General features: G+C 58.2%; 1 long non-coding RNA gene across 1 annotated transcript; it reads right to left on the bottom strand.

The window, feature by feature from the left end:
• Positions 1-18,715: 18,715 nt before the first annotated feature.
• On the bottom strand, positions 18,716-19,585 carry LOC120656314. The gene is made up of 2 exons (XR_005667870.1): positions 19,152-19,585; positions 18,716-19,058 (listed from the first exon to the last, which is right to left on the bottom strand). It is a non-coding gene; the product is annotated as an uncharacterized LOC120656314 (long non-coding RNA).
• Positions 19,586-20,959: the final 1,374 nt, after the last annotated feature.

The following is a 20,959-nucleotide window of genomic DNA, read 5'->3' as shown; positions in this document are numbered from 1 at the left end:
TGATAAGGTGCCTTTAGCTCCTCCTCACCACTCATTTGCTATGTTTAATTATGAAAATAATTTTTTATGTTGGGAGTGTGATAAATTCTAGCTAGTACTCCTACATGAAAATGGTGAAACAGCTTGCTAGTTGGTTTTAGCCAAAAGAAAAAATCGTGTTGTGCGCGTGATGCCACGCATGTCGACCGTCCAAGTAGGAAAAATTCACAAACCGAGCCTAGCTATAGCTGACGCGAACAGATGGTGGGCGGGGTCGGGGTGCGGTGGGTGGATTGGATTCGCGAGACGGGCAGGAGTAGGATCACGGGCATCCTGTAGTCCGTACCATTGCCACTCGACGGTCACATGGCACGCAGGATTGGACAGTGAACTAACTAGTGAGATGAGGACAGCGCAGCCGGGGACAAAACGAGCGAAACGTGACCAATGTTGAGAACACGGGTTCTCCTGTTCTCACGGGGAGCAAAGCGAAGTGGTGTGGTACCAGGCTAGCTACCAGCTCCTCCCACTTTCCGCAAATTGCAATGCTTGCCAACCACCAAATCATGGAGTAGCTTGCTAGCTAGCTCTAATCTCAACGTCAACCAGAGATGATGCAGAACGAGGTCCCCGTGCCACCATATGGGTCGTGTATGCACAGTGCCCGCAGCTGGCCGGCAGGCGCGGTACGGTCGCCTCGTCGGTGGGGGAGGTCGCGCGCGGACGTGCCCCCTATATACTCGCACACGGCCATACGCGCCTATGCGCTGGTCGTCGTAGCAGGGCGGTCGTAACGGACGGTGAGCACGCTCGCGCCCCTGTCGATCGTGGGGGCAGCAAGGGATCAATCCGATCCGCGCGGTGCGTGTCCAGGCACCACTCGTCCGAGAGCAGAGGCAGAGACGCAGCTAACACGACGAGACTACTAGACTGCCGCGATCGTGTTCCTACCGCCTTGGCGCAAGCATGGCGCGGTTCCTAGTCGGGCCGTCAGAGGAGCCGGAGCTAGAGCAGGCTCCTCCGCCGGAGCACCGTGCCATCAGAGGAGTCGGAGCTGGAGGAGGCTCCTCCGCCGGATGTGAGAGGGAGGAAGAAGTGAGAGAAAAAAAGCTCAGTAAATCTATACAGTACTTCTATAGTGAAAATGCCAGAGGGAACCGAAACTCCATGGAGCTGCAGTGCTGCACCAAACGAGCCCTCACTATGGTGGTGTTGGAAGGCAGGTTAACGTCGGGCATGATTAAAGTGCGGGGTGTCGGGTGATGAAGACAAAGCTTTTAGAATGTGGATAGGATCATCGTCGTGATGCGCCGCACCCCCTCCCCCGTGTCGCCCTCCCAGGGTGGCTCGGGTGGAATCCCAGCCACCGTAGGCCATCCTCCCCTTTTCCTCCTTGTGCCCTCGCCGCTGCACAAATGCGCCGAGAATGGGGGCACTGGTGGCTGAACAGGGTGCGGTCGCTACAGGTGTCGGGCAATCCTGAACTGAACTTGCTCTTTTACTCTCTTTTTAAGGGTAGTACCACTTTATTGATCGTTTATGGGTACAAATTTTTTGAAGAAAATATGGGTACAAAATTACAGATGGTGAGAACGAGCTCATAGCCCAGTGGTGAGCACTGCAATTGTGCAGGCCACCCGCCCAAGTTCGATGCCCAGCATTGACACTGGGTGTCTCATCGGGGCTTGCCCCCAAATAATAAACAGTTTCCGTCTGGATGTCTACAGAACCTTGGAGGTTTCAGGTGATCTCTAGAAGGACGCGGACACGTGTGCGTGTGTAGGGTGGTGCGTGCATGCATATACGAACAGATGGTACAGCTATAACCAGATGAGAGGCGTCAAAAATTACAGATGACTTCAACGGTGAAAGAAACCAAGTGTCCGTACTTTGTACCTGACATCGAAGCAGGCCCAACCCTGCGTGTCTCCGTCTGGGCGGACACGTGTGCGTGTGTAGGGTGGTGCGTGCATGCATGTACGAACAGATGCTGCTACAGCCATAACTAGATGAGAGGCGTCAAAAATTACAGATGACTTCAACGGTGAAAGAAACCAAGTGTCCGTACTTTATACCTGACATCGAAGCAGGCCCAACCCTGCGTGTCTCCGTCTGGGCCGTCAGGGCCTTTGTTTGAAAAATGCGCAGCGGAAAGGGATGCTAGTAGGCTTCGTCAAAGTTGTAGGCCCCAATAAATCAGATCAAGAGTAGCCCATCGATGTTGTTCGCTTATGAAACAATCCAGTCAGCCTGCACGAAGCCCGCTTATGAAACAATCCAGTCAGCCTGCACGAAGCCCGATCGATGATGATATGCAGGCTTGGATGCTGACGAGTGATTGCTCACCCAGCCTACGCGCTGTCACGGGCCACCTTTCGGAATGTAGGAGTTTTTTTTATAACAACAATGTAGGAGTTTACGTGTCAGCGACATAGCGTCATAGTCTTCGTCGCCCTTGGCTGCCGTATTGCGCTTCATATTGGTTCTAGTTTTTTTTGAAGGAAGATTTGTTTATCGAATGACTGTTTTCTTTTCAAAAAGGTCTAGAGAAACGATGTGCAGGTGGGCTGGTCGCCGGCGGGCGTGCGGCATCACCGCCGTGACAGGATCCACCGGAAGAGTCCGATGCACCCGGCGAGCCAGAGCATGAGCGCCCTGAACTGGTTGCGCCACGCCGCGTCCCGTTCGCCGAGGAGTGCTGTCGCAGCAAAAAACATGGCTAGAAGGTCCACTCGTACTCGTACTCGCACGACCACGACGTCAACAAGCCTGTTCTACTTCGGGCCATGGGGTCAGCGCGGCGGCCCTGACGTGCTGCGTGCCCAGCAACTGACGCTCGGGCTGGTCAGGCAAGCCGAGGCTCCCAACGCGGCCGATCGACACCGGGGCACAATCGGCATGATCGTGGCCACCGTCGGCACAGACCCGACGAGTTCTCGCGCGCTGGCGGAGACCCGCGGGGCATGCTCCCCCTTCGGCCGTCGCGCCGCCGGCCGGTCGAAGGAGGCCCTCTAGGAGGAGATCTGCGCCTAGGAGCTCCGTGGAGCCTTGCACACCGAAGTCGACGCCGTCCTGCCCATTGGGCTGGACGATTCCTGGGAGCTCACCGCCCGTAGCCTCGAAGGCCGTAGCCGCCTCCGCCGCCGAATCTCCTTTGACGGTGTCTTCCTGTGCGTTGTCCATCACGCGCTGGATGGAGCAAAGAGCGTTGCCGAGACAGAACCTGTCGGCGTCCCGACCCGGGGGCCTGGATCCCAACTAGTAAATGCTGCGTGTTTTCTCGTCCCAGATGATGATGCACGAGGTAATCACAGTAACGCACAGTTTTATCCTGGTTCCGGCCGCGGGGCCGTACATCCAGCAAAGGGGGTGTGCGAGGGCACTGTATTATCTTGTACCCGGGGTGCTTGTAGTAGGGGATACAAGCGAGGCGAGAGAGGGAGGGGAGCTCCCAAGTCTTTGCTAGGAGTGGAGTCGGTTGAGATGAGTGATCAGTAGTGCTGAGAGTTCTCTTGGGAGATAGAAACCAGAGAGACCAGCCGGCTAGAGTCTCGCGTCCAGATGAGCCCAGCCCCCCTTAAAGGGGGTCCGCCTCCTCCTTTTATATTTACAAGGAGGGGGCGGCGTACACGAGTGTAGGGCGCGGAAGTCGTCGTTTTCCCCCGAATCGCGGGTACAGTGGTCGAACACTGTAGGAAGTGCACTGTGGGAAGGCGGTGCACGTTGCTGTTGTCCTGGATTTCGTCCTTGGTCCCGCGGGGACGGCGCCGGTCGTCCTGCAGTGCCTTGGCGGTAGTAATGGCGCGAGTCGGCCCCGGACCCCCTGTCGGAGTGCAGGAGTGCACACTAGAAGGTCCGGGGGACACGTGCCATCGCCGGACCCCTTCCTCGGTGGGGGGCGGGTCCGGAAGGTCGGCGGGAGTTGTACCGAGCCTATCTTGTCCCGCGTCGCAGGTCCCAAGGCGCTGCTACAGCGTCCGGGATGGTGGAGTGATGACCAGGGTCAGCGGATGGGACCCCGGTCACATCTACTGTGGGAATGGCGGTCTGACGCCGCCCGTCCTTTGAGCCGTGGCGGAGTGGCTGGCCTTTAATGCCTTCGTATGACGGGCGGTTTGGTGGCGGGGCTGTTTGTCCCTCGTGCCAAGAGACGGCCTCGAGCGAGGCGGAGATGAGTTACCCGCTCGAGGGTAGATCTGCTACCCTCGAGCGAGGCGGAAGTGCGTTGCGCGGTCGAGGGTCCCGGGGGGGGGGGGGGCTCTCGAGCGAGGCGGAGATTGTCCAGCGGGCCCGGGAGGGACCCTCGAGCGAGGCGGAGATCGTTCCGCGGGTTCGAGGGGGATGTGAATGGGCCGCGTGCTGGGCTTTATTGAGTCTTTTCCTTTCTTCCGGATTGGAAGGAGGCCGTGGGCCTAGTTGATTTAACAGGCGTTTGTGTTTTTTAAAAAACAGTCTTAGTACCCCGATTAGGGTGTCCCTAATTGTGGCACCCGACAGTAGCCCCCGAGGCTTTGGTCGAGTCAATGGATTCGGCCAAAGGGTGATTTCCCTTTCGACGTGATCAGTCAATGTCGCGCACCCGCTAGGCGCGCCAAAGTGCCAGCCCAGCAGATGTGACAACACGCCAGTCGGGGTAGTATGCCCAAGGGGGGAGTGCTTCGAGGCGTGCGCCTCTTTGTTTGTTTGTTTGAAGGACAAGACGTGTCCGCGCGCTGAGGGGGGCCAGGGCGATGGTAGCGCCCGCTGCTTGGCAGCTGGTGCTCCCGTCGCGCTGGCCCGTACGTAGGGCCTTGGCCTCGGCGTTCCTGGTTGCTTTACGGCGCGCCGTTCGAGGGCATCCGGCCAGAGCCGATGCTGCACCGCTTAGCATTCAGGGGCTCAGCTCTGCTTTATTTCATTCGGTCGTGTCTCGGCGCGGGGACCAAGGACATCCTTTGCTCGTGGAGCGCCGCTTCGTCACGGGCGATACAAGCCTCCGCTCTTTGATAAGCTTGAAGCTTTGTGCCCGGCGTAGCTATAAATAGGGGTCGTGGGGTTTCCCTTCTTCTCCAGCCTCCCGACTCTTTCTTCCAGTATCACCCTAATTTTGTAATGTTTTCTTTGCCCTTTTGTGACCGGCCCCCAGATGGGGTGGCCTGGTTTTTTTAGGCTTTTGGCGCTAGAAGGATGCTTGCGAGCGGTTGGGGAAGACCGGAGTGGGCGTGCGCTCCATCCCTCAGGTTCAGTGGGATCAGCAGAAGAGCATTGGGCCCGTGGGGTCATGCTTCCGCGATGTCCCCTAGCCTGAAGGGGGATGGAGACGCCTGACCGGGGCGCTGGCGCCAGGTCCGGCGGCTGTTTTTCGCATCGTCCCCCCCGGCGACAAGGTTGCTCTCGGGGAGACGGTGCGGAGGGCGCTGTCCGCCAGCTCGACCCCCCGTATGGTCTTCGGTGGAGGAGACGCCAGAAGAAGGCTTGCGAGGAGAGCGTCCCGCTGGACCCGTGAGGTCTGGGGGCTGCTTCTCGCATCCCTAGCAGCCTCGCTGTTGCGTCAGCTAGGGGCTCGGTGCCTTTCTTCGTCGCTCGCTCCTCCCCAAGACAGGGAAAATTGCCACGTAGGTGGCAACGTGTTTGTATCTTTCGATGGCTTCGCGCCGGTGACCCTTTGTAATCTTTTCTTGCATTTGAGCAATAAAGTCCCCTTTCCCCTCTGCGGGGAGGATTACCGAGGGTATAGGGGTGTACATAGAGTTACGACCCTCGAATGTGTGAAGTCACCTTCGCGGGGGCACGTTAGCGCACCCGCGGGTGTAGCCCCCGAGGCCTTGGAGGAGAGTTTGTGCTCGTCCAAGGGCTATAAACGTTGCCCCGCTGGGTAGCTTTACTGGGATGGCCGTCCAGCGTCTTTTTCAGCCGGCATCGGCACTTTTTCAGCCGGCCTCGGCACTCTCGGTGCTGGTACAGCGATCTGGCGTTCAGCTTTAGCCGTTTGGGGAACGTACGCTAATAATAGCGGTGGGTTCGGTTTACGCATGGAGCTTTATAAGTGACGGTTGTCGATTTTTTCGAGGGTGTGGTTTTGAACCGTGGTGTGCGAGGAGCCCCCGAGCCTAGGCCCATGTGAAGGCGTTTAGGGGAAACCTTCGACTTCGACTACGACCCTCGTTACCCTTCCGCAGGGAGGAGGGGTGAAGCGCACCATGCTACCCATGCCCGTGCCGCGAGCTATGGCTGCTTCAGTGAGCTATTAGCGTGTTGTTCAAGCGGACGTCCGTGCCCCATTCGATAGGGGTCGGCTCGTGGTCCATAGACACGTCTCAAAAAGCGCTCGCGAGGGTTCGCTAGGCGGGGCTCGAACCCATTCGGTAGGGTTCGAGGGCTCGATGCTCTCCCTCGATGGGATCCCCCTTCTAGGCACCCTCGACTAGCCTTGAACACTGCGTAGGATGTCTCGAACTCCGCGCTCGAGGGTAGCTTGTACGGCACATCCCCGCAGTCCCTGACTCTGGTGATCTGGGGCGCCTGTCGAACCCCCTGAAGGGCCAGGCTTCGACCCCCTGATCAGTAAGGCCTCGAAATGCGATTCCTTCGAGGGTAGAGAGACCCCTATGAAGGAATATTCCGTCGTGGTCTGAAAACGTCGCAGAGCCGTGAGCCACGCGCACGCGGGTCTTCCGCCGGTAGCGGGCGACGTGGCCCGATTTGGACGGCACGGCGTGGGCGCGCCTTTTCAGGCGTCCGCCTCGGGTAAGCGAAGTGGCGTGAGCGGCGGCTGACGGATGGGATAGTGCAACAGTCGCGCCGCGCCCGACGGTTACCGTGCCGCATTTATTGTCGCGTGCGCGCGTGGGAGACTCCGCGGTCGTGGGGCCCATCCGTCGGTGATAGCAAAATCTACCGCATTCAATGTGGTAGATTTGGGCCGCGGTTGCGGCCGCGCCCGACGTGGTGAAATAAAACGAAAAGAAATGAGTTGTTTGGGCTTACCTGACCATTTGCCTTCACCCCGCTTCGCCTTCTCCGCCTCCCCTGCTTTCTGAGACCGTAGCCAAGAGCGAAAGGAGGAAGAGGAAGGAGAGGGAGAGAAAGCGCACCATAGCCATTTCAAAGCCTTTGCTCCCGCATTCCCCCTCGGACCGAAGACATGTCGGACATCCAGGAGCCTTTGCCATGGGGGAAATCCTCCGCCACCGTGGCGGTCCTGGAGCAGTTGGTGGCCGACCGACTGCTGCCACGGATCACCAACTCAGGGGCGCCGGCGTGGATCTCCCCGCACCCGGACGAGACCGAGCCGAAGCCCCCGCAAGGCTATGTCGTGAGCTTCGTACGCCTCCACGAGCGAGGCTTCGGCGTCCCTGTCAGCAGGTTTATGCGGGCATTGTGCGATCATTACGGAGCGGAGCTGCACAATTTCAGCCCCAATGCCATCTCGCAGGCGGCGGTCTTCGTCGCCGTCTACGAGGGGTACCTGGGGATTGAGGTGCATTGGGATCTTTGGATCCATCTGTTCCGCGGCGAGCTCTTCGTTGAGAGCGGGCGGGGCCAGCCGAGGCGGTTCGCGCGCGCCGGCGGCCTGACATTCCACGTGCGCCACTCCCGGAGGAACCTCTACATCCACAGCAAGATGACGACGAACAACGCGGGGTGGAGCCGAGGGTGGTTCTACCTTCGGAACTTCAATGGCGCACTCCCGGCATTCACCGGCAGGGTTCTTTGTGAGCGACCGCCGAAGTGGGATTGGGCGGTGTCGCCCCCAGCGCAGCAGGACAGACTCGAGGGCCTCACCGACGCGCTGGTGCGTCTGGCGAAGAAGGGGCTGACGGCAGCGGCCGTCATCGCGAACTTCCATCGGCAGAGGGTTATCCCTCTCGTGGAAAGGGCCCTGCCGATTTTCGAACTCGCCCCCGGGAGCAAGGTTGAAGGCTCGAGGACGTCGAGCAAGCTTCTCTCCCACACCAACGCCGCCCGGAGGGCGAAGTATGCGGTGGCGGATTTCCCCCAAAATCTCGAGGATCTTTGGAGGATCAAGATGCGCCCCGAGCCGGGGTACATTTATCTGGTAAGTTTTAGTTTCGAATTCGTCGTGCGTCGTATAGTCCCCTTTTCCTGACCCCCTCTTCGGGCGTGTTTTACAGGGGTTGAGGTGCGGCACCTCGAGGCCTCCCGTCCCAGAACAACGCCTGATCAATCGCCTCCATGCGGAGAAGATGAAGAGGCGGAAGGACGCGGCGGAGACAATGGCCGAGAGGAAAAGGAAAAGAAAGGCGAGGCACGACAAGGCGTGCAAGCTCGCTCGCGCGGAGGGGAAGCCGCAGCCCGCCACACCTGAGTCCTCGGAGGAGGACGTGGAGGAGGCCTCGGATGCCGAGGACCACGCTCTGAGGAGCGATGGGGAAGGTGCGCGCGCGAGCCCCCCCACTGTTCTACCTGTGGGACGAAGAAGAGGGAGCGACCGTGGCGCCAGAGGAGCCGAGGGCCGCAGGGGGGCCATCAGTGAATCCCTCCCTCGAGGCTGCGGCGCGGGAGTCATCCCCGTCGGCGGCCGCCGAGGAGACGCCCGCGCCCCAGGTGCTGATCCGTGGCGCTGAGGCTGCGGCGGGAGAGGAGTCGTCCGTGCTGGCAGCCTCGAGCCGCCGGGCCGACACGAGGGGGGCGCCTTCGGGGCAGTCTTCGAGGGACGGCTCGATGCCCCGGGCTCGAAAGAGCGCCACGAGGAAGCGGAGCATGAGTGCTCGATCTGGGTAAGTATTTTGGATTTTGTTTTTGTTGCGTATCTGGTGGATTTCTCGATCCTGCTCAACTCGCGTCTCTTGATTTTCAGCCCCGGGGCCGTTCCCAAAGATGCGGTGCAGCTCGCCCCGGCCAAGGCTCTCAAGACTGGGGCGCGCAGCACGCCGCACACGGCACCGCAGCCCCAGCCTGCTGTGGATCTCAAGGCGGCAGCCGCGAGGCTACGGGAGGCCCTGGCCCGAGGGGCCCGGGCGGCGCAGCAGGCTCGGGCACAAGAGGAAGGCGACGCCGGCCAGAGTGGCGCCGAAGCGGCTGCTCAGGCCGATGATGCCGAGGAGACCGGCCGGGGCGGTGCCGGTGGCGCCGCCCAGGCGGCCATCGACATTGAGGCCGGTCAGGGCGACGCGGCCCGCGCCGCCCGACCGGATACGGAAGGAGAAGCTGGCGGGGGCGAGCAGGAGTGCCCTGCTGGCGGCGCAGAGGAGGATACCCTCGTCCATGAGCCCCCGAGGGCTGAGGGCGAGGGTGTCGCGGAGGAAGAGACGGCGCAAGAGGCGCCAGGGGTGGGAGGAGCTCCCATCTTGGAGACCGCCGAGGCCCGGGACGAGGGTATCGTTGCGGTAGTACCCGTGCCAACGGCGCAGGAGGGCGCGACGGCGGTGGTGGAGCTGCCAGACAGCAGCGAGGAGTACGGGGACTCGGTGGACATCGACCCCGCTGCTGCGGCAAGTGCCGCCACGCACATTGCCGAGTTCGCGTCGGCCGGCGTGGGCACGCTCGAGGCGGGGACGTCCGAGGGGGGCCATCTCGGGGCGATCGTTCCGTCCGGGGTCCCCTCGGAGTTCCTCCGCAAGGAGCAAGAGGAACAGGAGGCCTGGAACAAGCAGATGGGCATCGAGCGTGAAATCTTGCAGGCCCTCGACCGCGCTTATCAGCTCCATCAGAACGCGGATTATCAGGTCAGCCAGGTAAATATTTCCCCCCGGAAATTGCTCGGATTTGGTTTTAGCTTTTACGCGTCCTCACCCACGCCCTCCCCCTTTGCAGCAGCTGAGGGAAATCTCGCGCCAAAAGAGCGTCGAGATGAACCGGCTGTACTCCCAGATGAGCCAGCTCGGGCAACACAACGCCGAGCTGGTGCTCAAAAACATCGACGCCAATACAAAAATGGCCGATCTGGGAGCGCGTCAGCAGGTGCTGGAGGAGGAGCTGGCGCGGGTTGCTGGCGAGCGAGACGTCCAGAGGACGGCAGCGGAGCAGATGGCCCGGGAGGCCGAGGCGCAAGCTGCCGAGCTGCAGCGCCTTCGGACGGCGCTCGAGGAGAGAGCTCGTGAGGCGGAGGTGCAGAGCGCTGAGCTGCCGCGCCTCAGCACCACGCTCGAGCAGCAGAGAGCCGAGCTCCTCCATAAAGAGGTGGCCGTGGTTGCGCTCACCGGACCCTCCGGGAAAAGGGCGAGGCCCTCGAGGGGAAGGAGGTGGCCCTCCAGAGCATGGGGGCCGCCCTTAGAGAAAAGGAAGCCTCCTTGTCCTCGCTCGAAGAGGCCACCCGTACCCAGAGGGAGGAAGCGCAGAAGAACATGGCGGGTGAGTACCTTTGGTTTTTCATCGATTTGTTTTCTTTCGTAACTGACATTGGTTTTCTTTGCTCAGAGCTGAGGCAAAGGGTGGCGGACGAGACCACGGCGAAGGAAGCAGTCCACACCGCGCTTATGGCGGCACAGATGGAGTTTGCTAAGTTGAAGCAGACCGCCGTGAGCGTGTGTCAAGAGCTCGAGGGGGAGGGTGCTGTCTCGGGCAGTTCGGTGATCAGCCGCCTGCGCGCGCTAGGCGGCCGGGTTGCCGAACACGCCAAGAGCACCTTCCGTCTCGGTGTCCTGCGGGCTCTCGCCGTGGCCTCGACACACTACCTCATGGATCTCCAGAGGGTGTCGTCGGGGTACGTCGTTCCCGATGATGCGGATGCAGACGCCGCGTCGGTCATCATGGACGAAGCCGATGTAGCCGCGGAGGAGTTCGCCACCGTCCTCGCCGAGAAGCTCGAAGCAGACATCCCTCCCATCGCCGAATTCGACGCCCCTGAGGGCCCGCAAGGGGGGATGATAGCCTGTAGGAAAACTGGGCCTCGAAGCCCATTGTAACTAGATTAGTGTTTATGTCATAGTCGCGCTTTGTAATCGCATTCTATGAATACAAGAGATTTTCTTTTCGTAATTTGAATGTGTGGCCCGTCGAGGCCTTGTGAGTTCGAGCCTATATTTCTTTACTTTATTTCCGTGTTCTTCGTATGCGACTTAGATAAACATCTGCGAGGAAGTTCGCGTTCGTAAGCAGCGTAGGCGTAGGGTGGTGAGGGGGGTGCCTTATCCCGGAGGCGTAGGCGGCCCCACGACTCGGCCAGCCCCGTACCGTAGTTGCTTACGTCTCGCATCCGTTTTTTCCAAGGATACGAGAAAAGCTTAGGGTCGAGACGGAAATATTTTGAAAAACATTGGCGACTTTTTGGGGATGTTCGGGGGTTCCCCCCGCAGTAGCCCCCGAGGGAGGCTCGGCTTTGCCGAGGGTAAAGCCGGGCGTACCTCAGTGTTAACGCGCATCCTAGCCTTCGAGGGCCTGGACGGTTCCCAAAAATAAGCCAGTAAAGCGTACTTTATTATTTCGGGAAATTGAAGATACAAGTACGAGCAAATGCACAAAAAACTTGAAATTCTAGGGATAGAAACGACGTAGCTGTTGTATATTCCAAGCGTTGGTGAGGACTTCGCCTTTTTCGTTGGCCAGCTTGTACGTGCCGGGCTTGAGCACCTCGGCGATTATGTACGGTCCTTCCCATGGAGGTGAGAGCTTGTGGCGGCCCCTGTTGTTCTGTCGATGCCTTAGCACCAAGTCCCCTTCGTTGAGGTCTCGGCGCCGGACCCTCTGCGCTTGATACCTTCGCAAGGACTGCTGGTAGCGCGCAGAGTGGAGGAGCGCCGTGTCTCGAGCCTCGTCCACTTGGTCCAGTGAGTCTTCGTGAGCTCGCTGGTTTCGTTGTTCTTGATATGCCTTAAGCCTCGGCGATCCGTACTCCAAGTCAATGGGAGGATAGCCTCGGCACCGTAGACCAGGAAGAACGGAGAAAAGCCCGTGGCTCTGCTCGGGGTCGTCCTCAGGCTCCAGATGACTGAGGGCAGCTCTGTGAGCCACCTCCGGCCGAATTTGTTCAGCTTGTTGAAGATCCTCGGCTTTAGTCCTTGGAGGATCATGCCATTGACACGCTCCACTTGCCCGTTCGTCTGTGGGTGTGCCACAGCCAACCAGTCCACACGTATGTGGAAGCTGTCGCAGAACGCCAAGAACTTCTTGCCTGTGAACTGGGTGCCGTTGTCGGTGATGATCGAGTTCGGGACCCCGAATCTGAAGACGATGTCGTTGAAGAATAGAGCTGCTTGCTCGGATTTAATCTTGCCGATGGGTCGAGCCTCGATCCACTTGGAGAATTTGTCGACCGCCACCAGCAGGTGGGTGAAGCCCCCGGGCGCCTTCTTCAGCGGACCGACGAGGTCCAGTCCCCACACGGCAAACGGCCATTTGATGGGGATCGTCTGCAGGGCATGAGCCGGGAGGTGTGTTTTTCGAGCGTAGAACTGGCAACCCTCGCAAGTCCACACGACGTCAGTGGCGTCGGCGACCGCGGTGGGCCAGTAAAAGCCTTGCCGAAACGCGTTACCCACGAGGGTGCGTGGCGCGGCGTGGTGGCCGCAGACGCCAGCATGGATGTCGCGGATCAGCTCCTTGCCCTCGGGGATGGGGATGCATCATTGCAAGACACCCGAGGGGCCACGCTTGTGTAGCTCATTGTCGATTAGGACGAAGGACTTGGCCCTCCTGGCGAGGCGCCGCGCCTGAGCACGGTTCGAGGGTAAGATCCCTCGAATCATCTAGTCAAGGTACTGGATGCGCCAGTCTCGCGAAGTGGGGGCCTCGTCGACTTCCATTGCTTCGGCCTCGTCCGCGGAGGTGGTCCCGAAGTCAATGTTCATGGGCTCGACCCCGTCCGCCGGGGGGTTCCCGTCGGGGGACCCGGTGGACGAGGGGCCCGGCTCCGATCGGTCCTTGAATTCGGCGGAGGGCTTGGTGACGTCGCGGGCGAAAATATTCGGGGGGACGGTGGTCCGCCCCGAGGCTATTTTGGCCAGTTCGTCGGCGTCCTCGTTGTACCTGCGCGGGACATGATTGAGCTCGAGGCCGTCGAATTTGTCTTCAAGGCGGCGCACCGCGTTGCAGTATGCCTCCATCTTCGAGTCGTAACAGCTAGACTCCTTCATTACTTGGTCGACGACGAGCTGAGAGTCACCGCGCGCGTCGAGGCATTTGACGCCGAGCTCGATGGCGATGCGGAGGCCACCGAGGAGGGCCTCATACTCTGCCATATTGTTCGAAGCAGGGAAGTGTAGGCGTATCACATACCGCATGTGTTCTCCGAGGGGTGAGATGAAGAGGATGCCGGCACTGGCACCAGTTTTCATCACCGACCCGTCGAAGTACATAGTCCAGCATTCGCCCTGGATTTGTGATGGGGGTAGCTGAGTGTCCGTCCACTCAGCCACGAAGTCAGCCAAGATTTGGGACTTGATCGCTCTGCGGAGGGCGTAGGTGAGAGTCTCTCCCATCAGCTCCACAGACCATTTGGCAATTCTACCCTCGGCTTCTCGGTTGCGGGCTATCTCTCCCAAAGGGAAGGACGAAACCACGGTGACGGGGTGGGCCTCGAAGTAGTGGCGCAGCTTGCGTCGAGCCAACACTACTGCGTAGAGCAGCTTCTGAATCTGCGGATAGCGTGTCTTAGTTTCAGACAACACCTCGCTGATATAGTACACCGGCCGCTGGATGGGCAGAGCCTGACCCTCCTCTTGTCTTTCAACCACGATCACCGCGCTGACCGCTTGGGTCGTCGCAGCTACGTATAAATAGAGGGGCTCGCTGTCCGTAGGTGGTGTAAGAATGGGAGCACGGGTGAGCGATGCCTTCAGCCTTTCGAGGGCTTCTTGAGCTTCGAGGGCCCATGTGAAGCGCTCGGTTTTCCTCAAGAGTCGATACAGGGGCAAGCCTTTCTCGCCGAGACGCGAGATAAAACGGCTAAGGGACGCTAGGCATCCCATGACCCTCTGTACCCCCTTTAAGTCTCGGAATGGCGACTTGCTGGGGCGAAGCTTGTCTAGTCCGATCCCCATGAGCTCCAAGGTGGGGGCGTACATGATGTTGAGGCCGCTGCCTCCGTCCATGAGCACCTTGGAGAAGCGAGTGTTGCCGATGATGGGGTCGACAACAAGTGGATACCGTCCCGGATGCGGGACGTAGTCGGGGTGGTCCTCGCGGCCAAAGGCGATGGTATCCTTCGACCAGTCGAGGTAGGATGGCGTGGCTTTGGCGACAGAAAAGACTTCGCGGCGCTCACGCTTGCGCTGCCGAGGAGTCATATTCGTCGTCGCTCCTCCAAAGATGAAGAAGGCGTTCTCCACTGGGGGGAACTCGTCATCTCCACCTTTGTCGCCCGCATCCTTCTTCTTGTCTTCGTCGCGATGTGCGACGCGGTTATAGTACTTCTTGAGCATCTCGCACTGCTCGAGGGTATGATTGATTGGGCCCTTGTGGTAAGGGCACGGCTTCTTAAGCATGTCGTCGAACTGGCCACCGCCACCTCGAGGGGGGCCTCGAGGTCCCTTGCGGTCTGGGGCGGCTGCGAAGGCCTCCTCGGAGTCCTCTGCCTGCCCCGACCCGCGCTGGTTCGGCGGGACCGGCTTCTTTCCCTTCCTGCCTCACTTCTGTTTCTTGGTGGGGGCATTGGGCTTGACGTTGCCGCCCTCCGCGGGCGCATCATTCTTGCGCTTGCTTGATTTGTCGTCGAAAATGGCACCAACAGCCTCCTTGCCGGTGGCGTAGTTGGTGGCAGCATCGAACAACTCATTGGTGATGACGGGTCGGCTTCTGGCAAGCTCATGCACTAAGTTCCTGCAGGTTGTACCCTCGAGGAAAGCGTTGATGACCTCGACGTGGGTGACACTAGGGAGCTCGGTGCACTACTTGGAGAAGCGTCGCACGTAGTCACGCAGGGGCTCGCGGGGCTTCTAGCGACACCCTTTGAGATCCCAAGAGTTCCCAGGGCGCACGTACGTGCCCTGGAAATTGCCCACGAAGATATGGACCAAGTCGGCCCAGTTGTGGATCTGATCCGCAGGCAGGTGCTCGAGCCACGTTCGTGTGGCATCGGCAAGATGAAGAGGGAGGTTGCGGATGATGACTGTGTTCTCCGTCGCGCCGCCTAGCTGGCACGCTAGGCGGTAGTCATTGAGCCAGACTACAGGATCAGTCTCGCCCGAGTATTTGACGAGGGTGTTGGGTTGTCGAAAGCGCGGGGGAAAAGATGCTGTTCGAATCTCCCGGCTGAACACCCGAGTGCCCGGAGGCTCCGGTGACTCACCCCTGTCGTGCTCAGGGTCGAAGCGTCCACCCCGTCGAGGGGTGTACCTCCTGCCGTTGATGACGTTGCGGGCGTCGCCGTCGCCAGCGTACCCGCGAGTATCACGGATTCGCTCCCTCACGGGAACTCTTCCGATGCGCTCATGCACCGAGGGTGCCCTCACGCCGGGCGCTACGGCTGCCTTGCCCTTCCCCGCTGGGGGTGTGTGCACGGAGACCTCGCGGTCCTGACGCGCAGTCCCATCATGCTGCTCTGGTGCCTTCGAGCGCATACGAGACGCAGAGCTCTCGGTCTGCTGCACGGCAGCTTGCTCGATGAGCTCCTGTGCCTCGCGGCGCAAGTTGCGGCCCGAAGGTGTCGACGGCTCGGGCATAGCTTGGAGTAGGTAGGCCGCAACGATGAGCTTCTCGCCCGCCGTCTTCAGTTCCGGAGATTTGTCGACGTTGTCGTCGGCCAGGATGCGCTCCCGTGCAACACGTCCCGCCGCCTGGGCGTGTGCACCAGGCGCGGTACGCTGCTGCTCGAGTGCGGCGCGTAGCTCCTGGGTTTGTTGACGCTGCTCGTCGAGCTTGGCTTGAAGCTCGCTGAGCTGCGCCAGTTGAGCTTGCCTCGCCGCTGAACTTGACGAGGAAGGGGCTGCGGCCGGGACCACCGGTTGCTTTGCCCGTACGTTCGCCCCGCCGCCCTCGTCGTTGGCTGGAGTATTGTCGTCTTGCTCGTCCGCGAGGTCCGCCATGAAGCATTCCCTGGAAGGATCGAAATCCCCCTCGCTGGAGTCTTCGGAGCAGGTGAGGCAGTAGGCCGTCGCCAGCTGGAACGCACGGAGAGCGTCGGGGTCGCGGACCCCGGAGTAGTCCTCGGCCTCCTCGACTACGAAGTTGTTCATGAAGAAGTCGATGTTGTCGGCGATCGAGCTCGTCGAGGCACCGCCCTCGCCGCCCCTCGCGCTACCCCCACCGCAGTCGCAGCCATCCACCGCGCCGCCGCACATCGCGCGCCGCGGGTCGAGGAGGCGCCCGTTCCCCAGCACCGCTCACTTCCAGCCCCTGCCCGCGGCCGCCGGCTGGCCCCATTCTCCCCGCGGCCCCTGACCACGCCGGCCGGTCACCTCCTCCCCGTGGCCCCTACACACGCCGGTTGGTCACCTCCCCGGCTCCGCAGGCCGCGCCCTGCGACTGCCTCCTCACCATGGCCGCCGCCGGCCACCTCCGCATGGATGCCGCCTCCTAGCTCCCGGCCGTCCCAAGGGCAGGGCTGGGAAAGGGCGAGGAGACGGACGGAGCCACCATTTCGCAGCTCCGCCTCGCCCAATCCGCTCCAGAGAGCGCGATTTTAGGGGCTTCATGGAGCTGCAAGGTTGGAGCCGTTGTCAAGAATACCGTTTGGGAGGGCTCCGGCAGAAGCCGGTTTTGGAGCCGGTGCCGAAGCCGTCCCAAACGGGGCCTTTGAAGTGATCCAGTACTGTATTTGTAGGAGCCGGTGAAGAATGGGACGTCACATGGCAAGAAACGCAGCCGCGCACGAGACGGCACAACCTGTCCTGCTGGGACACGCTGCATCTTCTTTTTTCATTTTTTTGGGTGAGGTGAAAATGGAAGGATCCTCGGTTTCCCGGCAACTTCGTCCCTACCGCCATGGGACGGGTTCCCCCGGGCGGACACGCTCGGGTCTGGCTGGTTTGGTATCCCCTATCCCGTTGGGGCGACGCGCCAGAGTCGGAGCGCGCGGGGTCCCGCTCGATGAACGCGTAGGCGAAGCTCGAAAGCTTGCGCGCAAACGCAACCTGAGCAAATCAGAGAGGCCAGCTGCTGCTACGCCGTAGACCCGCAGTACGCGGCCGCACCACGACACGTTCCCCCGCGACGCCGACGGACGCGGCAGTCACGCGGATAGCGTCCCTCCTGGCCTTCTTCAACCTAGGAAACATTTCCGATTTTGAGCTGGGCGCGCGGGACGGAGAGGTGCAACCGCGTGCAGGTAGAGCGAGGAGTCCAATGTCCAACAGGGGAGAGCTCGAAGCTAGGCGCGGCCTGACGAATCGAACCCAGTCTTTAACCCGATGGCTCTCGCCTCTCCAACTAGTGGCACTGAATCACAAGTCTGATGGTCTGCATGATCCGCCCATCGGGTATTCGGGTCTAGTGGCGGTTTGATGCGTGCTTGTCAGAGTCAGACTCAACGTAACTATTTTGTTTAGATTTTTTTTTTGAGAGGAACTATTTTGTTCAGTTAGGGTGCGCACTGGTGGCTAGTGTATCTTGTGGATATTGGGCCTATGTTTGTTCTGTATTTTGGCCAGTGGCTTGTAATGTGATTTAAATGTACAATATATCATCATACATACGTTAAGTAATGATAGAAAAGCATATAGAAGACCGTTTTTACAAGTGGACAGTATAAGAAAATGTTACTATTCACATGCTGATGTTGCTTGCAGTTTGTACAAAATTTTTTTTGACTTGTAACCTTAAACCTATTTCTTCAGAAATGCTAGCTTCCAGGAATGCTGCACTTGCAATGAAAAATAATGGCATAATATAATATGCCTTTTCCACAAACATCTTGCCAATAGGGGAACGAGGAGGTGAAGGCAAATCACAAGCAATTTATACAGCAAAAGATTAACAAAAGTACTCCGGATTCCAACGATACGACCTCGCCAAACTAATCATCTTAACAAACGATGGAAAGCACATTGAGGGAACACCATAAACAAGTAAATAGAGCTACTCATAATGATCATAGGCCACCGGTGCAAAAATGTAGTCAACATACGACCTTAGGCCGAAGAAGTCGTCGTCATCCTCCGACTCGTCGTCCAAAGGGAAAACGTGCCCGGGCGGAGGTGGCAACGCCACCACGCCTCCGCCGGCGCCCTCCGCCGCCACAGCCACGACGCCCGCCCCGGCCTCCAGGTCGAGCAGCGCGCGGGGGCTCTCGAAAACATCCTCCTCGCAGACTTGGACGTCCTCGCGCTCGACCTCAAGAATGTCGCGGACGACGCCGTCGTGCTCGCGGACGACGTCATCGCGCTCGCCGCCGATGTCCTCGCGAATGACGCGAACCTCGCGGGGCCGCTTGTGCTTGCACTAGCAGCAGCAGTACAGCAGCGCCACCGCCGCTCCCACTGCCAGAGGAATGCCAACCCCTAGGCCTATGATCATCTTCTTGGGGTCGAAGTCGGCGCTGGGGGAGCTGTCACTGTCATCTTGGAGCGAGCGAGGAAGAATGGAAAGGGAGAGGAGTACACTACTGCAAAAATTATAGGGGCGGGCAAAAAGGCATTTTTAGGGGCGAACAGCGTAACTGCCCCTGCTTTTCGCATCTAAAAATGGCGGTTTGCAGGGATGGGTACGAGAGCCGCCTCTAAAAATGCATTTACAGGGGCTAGGGGCGGGTGACCCCCCCCCCCCTCCCCCCCACCCCACCCGCCCCTACAAATGCATATCCAGGGGCGGGTGCCCCCCACCCCACCCCCAAAAAATCATTTCCCATACTAATCCAAAAATTTATTTAAATCATAAAATATAGTAAATAATATCAAAAAAACTGAAATTTATACCATACGTGTATTATTAAGAACGCAAGTCCATACAGAATGCACGGGAAATGATACAAGTCCATACATTACAATAAACATCACATGCAATCCATACAATTAGCTATTAGTCCATATTACCACAAGTCCATACAGAACACAACGAAATGATACAAGCACACATAGTGCAACGAGGATCTCACGGCGGCAACGGTGTTGCTTCGGTGGGCTGAACGGACTGGTACGCCAGTGTTGCGCGTCCAGACTCCGTGGGTAAGACTGAGGATGGGCACGTAGTCGTGGCATTAGACACAACTTTCTTGAGTGCTTGCCGCTTCTAGTTCTCCTAATCTTTGGAATTATTATTCTTTGGAGCTGTAAAGGAGTTGTGTTAGCAAACCGATAGCTGGACAAGTTCTTTTGTTTTAGTTGAATAGTTGTATACATAAGGACTGGAGTAGAACTAACTGTGCCATAGTAGTGTTTGGGAGAGATCCTCGTCGTGACTGGATTCTTCCTGGTCGCCCTCCGCAGTGTCCATTGGTATGGCGGTATCCAATGGTGTGCTGGGTGGTGTCTCCGGTACAACAGTGGAACCATTCCCCGTTTGTCTTGAGGAGGCGAATCTTCTTCTTCCTCAATCAGACCTGCATGAGAATGCGCATGAGGTAGTGCAGTTTACGGATTATTTTGTGAAGCGCCCCGACCCGAAGGTCAAGGCTAAACCATGTATTAATTACCGAATAAGGTCTCCGGCATAATACATGTTACATCAAGTGGAGTCCAGAGTCATACAGAGCTTTATTTAACACGTACATGAGGGGTAAAGTGACAACACAAAGCTACACAGAACAACCATAGGATAACAACTAGCATAGCGACATGCAAGACTAGCTCTTCATCCAACACGGCTCCACTCGATCAGCTTGGGTGCGGACACGATCTACTCGTAATCTTCAGGTACAAAGTCAGGATCCTCTGAAAAAAAAAATAATCAACAAGGGTTGAGTACAACAGTACTCAGCAAGTCCCACCTCACCCTTACGAGGAGGGAGTTACAGATTAATATGCCAAGGTCCATTAATCAACCAGAATAAATAACAAATGTAGTATTAAAGTAACCCAATCGGTCATCCATCTCATAGGCTAGGTGGCTCAACTAGTTGAGATGTCCACACCGTAACCTGTCCAAACCGAGGACACGGACCATTCGAATGGATTGTACACTCTGCAGAGGTTGTACGCTTTACCCACACGCACTTCACCGTCCAGAGACGGCTCCGTCATAGCCGACACCCAGCCGTGGCTCAACCCCGACTAGTCGCCCACAAATCCCCGGGTCTTGACCAATCCAGGTCTCACCCCAAACATAACCACCTAAGACGACTACCAGGTTAGCCAGTGGGATTAGGCTAAGGCTTACCCATACAAGCTCATGTGGTCGTACTGATAGTAGGTTAGGTGAGATGGCACCACAACACACGGTCCTTAAGGTTCATCAGGGCAGCCACAACCATAACCAACCAAACCCGAGATGTCACCACGACAGAGCTCGGTCGCATGTCTACCACCACGGTAGCGCATGCACCAACACATCCCATACGGCCCTGATCTCATTACCAACCCAGTTTCATCATTTAACAAGATCTGATAACATGCAGGTTTGGCAGTAAATCAACATGCAACATGACTTCATTCAGTGGTTTCTCTCATTCTCTCAGTGATTCATCTCATGTCATCCTATGTCTATCAAGTTTTATTTAACCTCACTTAGGATCAATCATGGCCAACGTAAAGAATCGATGAGACTTGCCTTCGCTTTCGTACGCGTCGGTGGCGGCGGTTTCCTGGTCTCCTGGTTCCTCCGGGTTCTCCTCTTGAACCGGTTCTACTTCATCGTACGCAAACAAACAGAGCACATACATCAATACATTATACAAATATAGTTGTATTTGATAGAGTTTGATTTTAGATGAATTTAGGAAAAAGAATCAGATTAAACGGAGTTGAAATGGCTGAGATATTGGTCTTATAAGGTGGCTGGTTTGATAGTTACGAAAATAAATAGTTAACAGGTATTAATCTGGGTTGCGTGGGCTGCTGACTTAGCACCTTATGGGCTGGTTCTGGAACTTAATAGGCCATGATTAGGTGGAAAACAAAACCGGTCAGTGGGCTTTGTCACTTGGGCTTGCGGTAGGATATTGTTTTAGCACTACAGTCCTTATCAGTAGAGGATCGAGGGAGAGGACAGACAGGAGCACTCTGTCTCTCAC

Source organism: Panicum virgatum, chromosome 1N, assembly GCF_016808335.1.
Source record: "Panicum virgatum strain AP13 chromosome 1N, P.virgatum_v5, whole genome shotgun sequence".
Taxonomy (NCBI): domain Eukaryota; kingdom Viridiplantae; phylum Streptophyta; class Magnoliopsida; order Poales; family Poaceae; genus Panicum; species Panicum virgatum.
This window is presented reverse-complemented; position numbering and strand designations above follow the sequence as displayed.